Raw genomic sequence first — 10,396 nt, forward strand, 5'->3', positions numbered from 1 at the left:
TGCCTTATAGCAAACACCCCCCCCCAAAAAAAATATAGCAAACCATCACAGTGTAAGGAGATATGACAACTAAATATAACATGGTAGCCTAAACAGGATACCGTAAGCAAAAGGACATTCAAGAAAATCGGAAATATAAATAATGAATGAAGGATGACATTTCCTCTCTAAGGAAACAAATAAACTTTAAAAACAAACAAAAATATGTACTGTGGCTTTCTTGACTCCCATGAGATACTCTTTTCCTCACTATTCTGCTACTTCTACCTCAATAGATGATTTCTATCTGAGGCCAGATTAACCAGGACTCTGGTAAGCTGCAAAACTGATTAGAGAGTCGTCAGAAAAGACGTTTAATTCACCCATAAAAATATAAAGCATTAAATGCTTCAAATGTAACTCCTATTTTTCCTCTTCTACAAAACTCACAATAACATAAAAAATTTATATTTACCTTAACTTCAGGTTCTTTTTCACATTCTTCAATATACAAGTCATAAAGTTTTTGAAATACAGATTTTCTAAAATAAAAATGGGTAAGACAAAGATGATACAGAAAATGTTAATATTCATGAAGTAAGTTCAATTTTTTCTCAAACTTTCAATATTTTCCCCCAGTTTCTCAAAAATTTGGAGTGGGCTGGGATGGAATAAGGCAGCCAGTATCAATTTAGAAATTCCTAATATTCAGAAAGAACCAACAACATTTCTAGCTCAGTGTCCAATAGGAAAGCAATAAATGGTGACTATCATTATATTTTAATGAATTGAAGATATTATTAAGTTTTCATACCTTCCACTAGATAAGTATTTCCTTTTAGGAGGTTTCTGCCGGGCACTTTCAATGACATACTAGAAAAGAAAAGTTTATGAAAATAAGCTGCCTTTTGCTTTGTGTATCTGTATTAAGTCTATCTAAAATATATGCAGGCTGAAAAAAAACTATTCCATCACTTAAGTCTCTAACATGTTGAATTAAACTTTGCAACAAAAACTACTTAATGTCTAAATATGTTACAAATAAGGGAAACTCCAACTGCACTAAGATTAGGTGTATTATTTCACTACTATGGCATAAATAAAATCATATAGTTCCAGAACTCTCATTTCACAGGTCAGAAATAATCTCTATGTTTTCTGGTTGTTCTGAATATGCTTCATGTATTAAAAATCATATATTTAATTGTAAGGACTTTATTTTGAAAACTATTCTGCCCTTCGACTAAGTAATTAGAAAATTTGTCAAAACAAAAATATATTAGAAATGCTATGTCCTTATCCAAGTGATTTTTATTCCACAGCATTATCATCTTAAGAACTCCAAATAACAGAAGAACTGAACATCATATGGTATTGGGTCATCATGAGTCAAGAAGTATTTTTGCATAGAAGAACACAGAAAAATACTCCATGTCTTTCCAATGTCCTAATATTTTTACAGTAAAATTATTTGTATAGTTGCCCTAATAATATACTTCTTAGAAAAATCACATAAAGAAATCTCTTAAAACTGAGGGTATTTTTTCAATGGAAGACATTATTTCAATAGGTAACTTAGTCATGCCTCACCTCTGCACGATCCAAAGCTAGTTCTAATGCTTGTTGCTGTAAAAAGTAAACAGTGTTTGGTAATATTAGTTATTTTCACAAAAAATAATTTAATATACACATAAGTTCTAATTAAACGTTTAAATATTTTCACTTTCTAAAACAATTTAACGTATGTTTCTTATTTCTTTTCTCTACCCGACTGTATGATTATGATATGTAATGAAAAAAAAACATTCTTGGATACCCAATTACAACAAAGGAGATAAATGCTGAAATGGTGCCTCGGCAGTGCCTGTGAGACTGATATCCGGGGAGGGTTGGAAATGATAGCTTCAACCACTGTAGAAACTTTCATTTCTTTCAACATTTTTAGAGCACCATTCAGGATAAATAAACTAGCCATAATGTATGTAACCACAGTAAAGCAAGGAATGAACTCTACTAATTTGCTACAAATCCTGAAAATTAGAAGTGAGGTTGTGTGGAAATCTAACATCACCTTAGGAATTCTTAAAATATTAATGCAAAAACCCATAATATAACATCTCTAGCTCAGAGGCCAACAGGATTATGATAAATAATGACTTCTCACTTTTTCTCTCTCTCTGGTCAAATTAAAAAAAAAAAAAAAAAAAAAAAAAAAAAATAAGTAAAAAAAAAAATTCAAAAAAAAAAAAAAAAAAAAAACCTGGCCAGTCTCCTCAAACTGTCAGTCATCAAAAATAAGTATAACAGGGACTAGCAGTTAGCATAATGGCTGTGTCACTGGACTCCCATGTAGTGGACTGTGGTTTGCGTCCCGGACCCCGCGGCTTAAACTCACTGCAGGCATATGTGCGTGAGTGCCCAAGATCCCGAGAGGAGAATGGAGGAGAAGGGATTGGGGTGTGGCCATCTCCCCTGGAGGGTGATTTCTCGCTTTCTGTCTCTGTCTTTCTCAGTCTGTCTGGTGAGTGCACATGCCTTATAGCAAACCCCCACCCCCCAAAAAAAGTATAGCAAACCATCACAGTGTAAGGAGATATGACAACTAAATATAACATGGTAGCCTAAACAGGATACCGTAAGCAAAAGGACATTCAAGAAAATCGGAAATATAAATAATGAATGAATTTTTATTAAAACATCAGTAATAATGTAGCAATATTAGTCTATTGATTATAACAATAGCATCACACTAATTTATCGTGTTAATAATAGAGAAAGCTCAGTGTACAGGATATAGAAACTCTACTATCTTTGCACTTTTCTGTAAAACCGAAACTAATCTAAAATTAAAAGTTTATTTTAAAAAATAGGGTACACAGTTCCAGCTTGATGAAGTTTCCGATCTGTCTATATAAAAATAACAAGACATTCAAGTTCCTACTTATTCATTTATCCATTCAATGCATGCCTTTGAAGACAAGTGTGTACAAAATTCTAGGTTCAGTGCAATCAGGAATAAAAAGTACAAAAGACTTCATGCAGAATACAAAGATATCAATAATTATGACCTGACATTAATGGGTGTTTAAACTATAAAAGAGCAAGGGTCACAAAGGAAGGGAGAATTCACATTTGGAAAGAAATTAGAGAGACATATTAAAGCATTTAAACTGGGTCTTGAGTGCTCAGAAGAGTGTTTGTAAGAGGGAAAAGGCGGGAAGGGATTTTCAGACTGAGGAAATAGGATGAGCAAATAAACTGAGAAAATGGATAAAATGTTCAGGAGATAAAGAGGTTGTGTAAAACATCTACACAACCACCAAAAGCACAGCCGCTGTTTTAAACCTTCCTGAGGTTGGTATTCAAACTCTCCACCTCCACATCTTCCTACCTATCCTGGGAATCTTCCTCTGTGATTTGAAGACACTCCTCAGCCCAGTTATAACTCTTAATTTTCCCATTGTGTTCTAGGCCAACATTTATAAAATCAGGTTTTATGAAACAGTCATTATATAAAGTGCTCCAAGAGACAAAATGATGAATCAATCACGTTTTGGAACTGCTGCATGTGCTATCCTGTTCTTGGAGAACAACACTATTTATAGGCATATTTAAAGTCTTGGAGAAGTCCTGTATTAACAGAAATCTTTCCAATGTTGTTTAAATATGAATTCAAGAATTTTATTTAATCCCAGAGACCTCTTTGGGAAGGGCGCTTAATAATAGAACTATTGTCCAAAGAAACATTTAGGGAACACTGGTCTGTATCATTGATCTTGTACCAAATAAATGTATTCTTTACTTTGGCCTTTCTAAATATAATCTTCTCAGTTCAACATATATTTCTGAAGAGTAGAAATGGTTTTTCCAGCCCATAGTGTAATAGTGAGTAGTCATCAGGACATATTTGTTGTCAACTATAATATATAAGAAAAATTATATGATATATAATGTGTGATAAACAATATGACTTTGAAGGATGAGGTTGCTTCAGGCTGAGGACTCTCATAGGGGCCATGGAGAACTCATAATGTAAGTTGAGCAGTAGAACACTTGTTTAAGTAGAAAGCAAAAAAATCCATAGGAAATTTCTAGGCAGAGTATTCCATAAAATGTATAACATCAATACCACATGAAACACAATCAAGAATACAAAAATGGCAGTCAATAAATTAGTCTGCCTTAAAAAGAATATTTAGAAAGGAGAGTCACAAGTTATCAACCCATAATAAACATAGTCAATCAATAGTCACAAGTTATCAACCCAATAATCAAGAGATATTATTTTAGGCCCTGTATCTGTACTGTTCAATATGGTAGCCATTAACCATATGATTATCTAGCATTTTTAATGTGGCTAGTCTGAATTAAGATACAATGTAAGTAGAAAACATCCACTGGACTTCAAAGACAATACAAGCAAAAGAATATGAGATGTCTCATTAATCTGTAAATATTGATTACGTGTTATAATTATAGATTTAGGGATATATTGGGTTAAATAAAATTTACAATTAATGTCTCCTTTCTCTTTTTACTTATTCAAATGTGGCTACTAGAAAATTTGAAATTACATTGCAGGTCACATTATATTTCTAGCAGAGATCACTGCTCTACAGGAAGTAAAATGAAACATAAGATCTGATTCTAGCTTTTTAGGACTTAAAGTCAGGGTAGAGATAGAGCATTTACACATAAACAATTAAGTAAAAATATATGGACTATAGTAAAAGTTAGACAATATTTATCTAGAAATTAATGTGGAAAAGTATACATATTAATAATACACATATTTAAAAATTCTGCCTATTTTTCAGATGAGGAAACTGAGACCCAGAGAAGCAAAGTAAGTTACATGAGATTATATAGCTAGAAAAAACTCTTTGTTATACTCTTCCCTAAACATCTGAACTCTAAGTTCAAATTGATTCTTCTACATGGAAATGAGAGTTTGGGACAAATAGGAAGGGATAGTGCAAAGGAGCCATTTTAAATGCTTCCAATATAAGACACGTGGCATTCAGAAGAGTTTATCCTGTAAGTGAGTGTTCTTGATGATTTCTTTAGATCAGAGTGACATTAAAAATATGCTGAAATCTATGTATCCTCTCTTACCCAAGATGCACATAATCACATATTTGCAACATTTAGCATCCTGTTCTGGGGATTCACAGCTTCCCAAGGCCAATCATAGATCCTGGATATACTGGGGCTAAAGCGGGCATAAGAATAAAAACAAATTCAACTAACTCTGTGACTTGGTACAAGAGCTTCTTTCTTTCTCACTTGAAGTCTACTATAGGTCTAGGGAGTTGTCCAGAGTAGTTGTCTTCAACTACTTCAACCAGTGACTCCGTGATACAGGCTACTTTGATTCCTAGCTCCATATTTTCTATAAGAGATCTCTCCTGTGCTTCAGCCTGAAAAGACGTATTAGCATGACAGTCTACTAACCAAATCCAAGTGGAGAACCCCATCTAAGGGCTGAGAAATGTATGGGAGCAAGTAGAATATTTGCTGCCACAGTTGCTCTGCCACTCATTGCTTTAGTGGGCGGAATGTCACACTGTGCATTAACGTATCTCTCTCAGGGTTTGAATTTGACAGAAAATGACCTACATATTAGGATTTCTTTTACTTAGGTAATAATGAAGTTGATATGGGGGGGGTTGCTCTGGCTCGGTTACTCAAGTATGTTAGAGTCAAGGATGCCATGATTCTCCTGATATTTCTTTAATGGTTCCAAAAATGCCTACTGGAGTTTCAGTCACGTTACATATGTTATGCCATGATTCTCCTGATATTTCTTTAATGGTACCAAAAATGCCTACTGGAGTTTCAGTCATGTTACATATGTTACTAGAACTGTGTGTGTGTGTGTGTGTGTGTGTGTGTGTGTGTGTAGGAGGAGAAAGGCTAGTGAGAGTTTTCCTGAAGTCTTACCCAACATCTGCAGCTTTATAAAGAGAGAGAAGTTTCTTTTCAGAAGGATAAAATTGTTATCAGGAGAGAAAAAAACAAAAACATGTCTTCCATAGGAAGTAATCTAGAGAATGAAATTTAGCACATGAAAATAAAACTTTTTGCCAAATTCTACCAAAGCAATCTTCTATATATGTCTATAAGAAAGTGAACCAAGGAAAAGTACATAGGATAAATAACTAGGGTTTTCTCAAAGACTTCTTAGCATCTTTCTCTTAAACTTCTCTTTCGATGCTATTAATTTATCTTTTCCAGCCAATGTACATTTATTAGATATGTGCTATACAGAGAATGCTTTGTTGGTAATATAGAAGACAGGAGAGTGAATGAGACCAACCCACTTCAACTGACTTTCTGATGTTTCTCAAAAGGTGGTGACAGGTATATCCAGCCATCCTGTCACACTGGGACAAGGACATCTTGCTGGAGCTCACACAGGGAGTCAGCACCAGGGACAGAGTTCCAAAGATTTGCAATGGCCTGGTCTTTGTCATCCATTTCTGAGCAATCAGCAGAAACTTGTAAAGTCAACCAGCTTAACCAAGAATAATTAAAATCTCACCATCCAGCCCTTCTACCAGATGGTAAGATCAGGGTCATCATGCAAAGTTAGTGTATGGAGGGCAGGGTACTAAGGTTGATTTTAGTCACAGCAGTGTGCATACACATGCATACACACATACACACACATACCTGAAACTACTGACTCGTGACTAGTTCCAACATCAGAGCCTAATCTCTAAGGTCTGTGGTGCATTCATAATTCAAAGCCCAAATCTTAAGCCCTGTTGTATTTAGAATCAAATTCTAGATCTGTCACTATGGTTTATGAGACTTCACATAGTCTTACCCCTGAAAAATTCTCTGACCACATTCTATTTCATTCTCCCTCAATTCATTTGCTCCAGCCACATTATTACACTCCCATCTCCTTATCTGTTCTCACAGAATGCACCAGAAGCTTTGCCTGGGCCATCCCATCTACATAAATTATGCCTTCCTCAGATACTTGAAAGATGTCAAGTCAATCTGGGAGCTGAAATTCACAACCCTGACCACCAGAGTTAAGATAGAAGCTGCCAGGGACCTGCTCCAGCTGGAGTAGGTTGAAGCGCGTACACAGGAAGGTGACGCAGGTGAGAAGGAATTCAGGCAGAGACCTCTATGCCCTTCAGCATTTTCTCAGCCAACTACGGTCAGAGCAAGCTCAAGACTGCAGCCTCAATGGCTAAGAGACATACGTATTTATTATTGAGGGAGTTTTACAGGAGTAGGAGGGGTAAAGGGAAGTAAAAGATTTTACTCTAAAAAGTATTCAAAGCATAGGAACAATAATCATAAAACATAATGTCTATTTTGTTTAGGTGTAAACAGTCACAACCCTCAGGGAGAGGGAGTCCATTTGTCTGGTGTATTCTCTTCTTAGGTCTTGATTACCAGGAAAGGTCTTTTGGGTGTGGGGACTTTTAGGAAGCTTGATAACGTCAGTCCCAGGCCAGCTTGATAACTTCAGCCCCAGACCATCTTGAGAACTTCAGCCCCAGGCCAGCTTGAGAACTTCAGCCTCAGGCTACGGTGGCAGCAGATTACCTGTTACAAAGGCCTAGATAGAAATCTTATCTGGTTAAGTAAAGACAAGGTTAATATATACTAAAGTGGAATATCTATTTTATCTCTGGGATAAGCAGCTTAAGGACTGACCTAAAGGTTATTGTGTACTTGTGACCCTCTACGTGCCATTCTATACAATGATTGTGGCTCAGGGGCATGGCAATTTTTTCTTGTCCTGAGATCAGAGGTGACTCAAGGTCTTTGTTTGGGGTATCAGAACCTCCTGGATGAGCCCCTGAGCCTCCCCCAGCTACTGAGGTCATTTCACCAATTTAGTAGCTTTCCATTAACCCAAACCTTTCTAATGCTATCTACGTAATCCCCAGTAGGAGAAGTGAATGCAGTACTCTTTATTGATATTTTCCAGGCAGGTGGGATGAGTCTCACAGAATTCCCATTTTTTCCAGGCAGGTGGGATGAGTCTCACAGAAATAATTCTCATTCGCTGCTGCCTTAGGGATCCACATTCCTTCAGGATTATTGTAAAAGTTACAGTAAGGCTGGGAATGTTATTTTGCCCTTACGGGGTACCAGGATACTGTAACGACAGTAAAGCCCATGGCAGAGAGATTGAAAGCACAAACCAGTACAACAAACACAGTTGAAATTTGGCTGATGAACTGATACACTTCACAGTAGGAGAGTCTCCTGCAGTTGGAGTAGAGCAACTGGAAAAGTGGTTGCTGAAGTGCAAATTCATGTCAGAAGGCAAGGTTCTAGCAAGAGCAGAGCAGGAGACCCATGAGAAAGAGTAGTGGTTAGATCTGAGGATTCTTTTTTTTTTTTTTTTGAGAGAGATTTTTGCTATAGGGTACATGTGTTCATCAGAGAGACAGACAGAAAGTGTCACTGTCCGGGGGCTGATCATGCTGCAAGCCCTTCTCCTCAATTCTTTTCTTCAGATTTCAGACAAGCAAACACATGTGCCTTGTGTGAGTTTTAAGCCACTGGATCCAGGAATCAAACCGTGGTCGACTACGTGAGAGTCAGGCGACCTAGCCATATGCCATCTGCTAGTCCTGGATCTGGGGGTCTTTAAACTCTTACTTTAAATGTCCTAAAATAAAGGAAAATATAGAAATTGTCTCTGGATAGATCAGTGGAATAGATTCCCATTTCTCAACTATACCGTGCCTGGAGTCAAACCCCTCTATAGTTGTTATCTAAGCTACTTATCTAGAAAACTAGACTTAGTCAATCATTTAACCCCCTCCTTGCTTGAGATTCTGCTTTCTTTAGTGTCATTAATAGGTGTGCTGTGCTTTCAAGCTAAACCTACATTTTCTCAAGCTAGTACAGAAGATATAGAACTGAAAGTCAAGAGAATTCAGTCATCATGAGTCAGAAGAATATGGGAATATGTAGCCTCTGCAGAACAATCTACAATATTACAGATGCTGAAACCATGAAATCTTGGATTAAATACAAGGGAAGAGAATCCTAGGTACCTATAGAAACAGAACAATGTCCCTCCAAAAGATGTCCATGTCCTAATCCCCAGAACCTGTGCATGTGTTATTTTACATGGACAAAAGGGATTTTGCTGGTGTGATTAAACTTAGGATCGTGAGATGTAAAGATCACTCCGCTCAGGTCAACATGAGCATAGCCTAATCACAAGGGTTCTTATGAGGGAAAGGGAAGCAGAAGAGGCAGAGAAGATGTGACAATGGAAGCACAGGACAGAGTGATGTGGTCACAGGCTGAGGAATGCAGGCAGCCTCTAGAAGCTGAAGTCAAGGAACAGAGTTGCACATAGAGCCTGAAGAAGAGCACAGCCACATTGACACCTTAAATTTGGCCCTTCATAACCTATTTCAGACTTGTGTCTTATAGAAACATATAATTACTAAATTATTTCATTTTGAACCACCAGATATGTAGTAATGTGTTGCTATAGCAATAAGAAACTAATGCAGTACCATTCCTACAATCCATCTCTCTCTCTTTTTTTAATAGATATTTTTGCTGTAGGGTGTGTGTGCTTGCTGGAAAGACAGAGTGAGACAGAGATTCAGAATGTGAAAAATCACCCCCAAAGGGGGATGGCCACAGTACAATCCATTTTTCTTCAGTTTCTTTTCTTGATTTGGGGCATGCATGCAAAAACACCAGCATGAGTTTCAAGTGGCTGGGTCTGAGACTCAAACCATGGCTGGCCATGAGAGAGTCCAGGAACATAACCACTATGCCACCTATTGGTCCCACAGTCCATCTCTTAACCAGGATAGTGTTAATGTCTGTTCCGCTTCTACACTTGATATGCTGAGATATCTGGGATCCTTAATTAAGTTTGTCACTATAGCCTTCTTCTTGATATTAAAAAAATAAATAATGGGTTCATAAATTACAATAGGCCAGAGTAAAATAAATATAAAGAACTATGACCACAATATTGTATTTCAAAAATGGCATGCCTTAAGTAAAGAGGCTAGAAAAATATATAAAATGTTGACTCCAGTTTCCTCTAGAAAATGGGAGTTAGAGGAATTTTTCTCTTCTCTATTTTTGGTACTTTCCAAATTACACATGTATGCAATGAATAGTATTATTTTATAATTAAGAGACCTTAATTTAAAAAGAAAAATTTAAAAAGTAAAATATTATCCGTGTTGCCTCAAGTACTGTAAGTTATTCAGCTCTGTAAACATTAATCATGTCTGACAAAATCAAAATTAGGTGAGTCTTTCACATTTTGCTCCTGGAAAACAGGCAGGCTGGTATCTTAGAAGGTGCATAACCATTGCAGAAGAGTACAGGTTCAAATCTGAGCCCTGATCCTTGCTGACTGTATGAATTGGGAAAACAGTCTTAACCTATCTAC

At 36.6% G+C, this 10,396-nt stretch overlaps 1 long non-coding RNA gene across 1 annotated transcript; it reads right to left on the bottom strand.

Annotated features, from left to right (window-relative positions):
- Window positions 1–428: 428 nt before the first annotated feature.
- On the bottom strand, window positions 429–2,044 carry LOC102487354 (uncharacterized). Its single transcript, XR_333943.3, has 3 exons — window positions 1,570–2,044; window positions 794–852; window positions 429–521 (listed from the first exon to the last, which is right to left on the bottom strand). It is a non-coding gene; the product is annotated as an uncharacterized LOC102487354 (long non-coding RNA).
- Window positions 2,045–10,396: the final 8,352 nt, after the last annotated feature.

This window comes from Tupaia chinensis, unplaced genomic scaffold (genome assembly GCF_000334495.1).
Source record: "Tupaia chinensis unplaced genomic scaffold, TupChi_1.0 Scaffold000117_2, whole genome shotgun sequence".
NCBI lineage: Eukaryota > Metazoa > Chordata > Mammalia > Scandentia > Tupaiidae > Tupaia > Tupaia belangeri.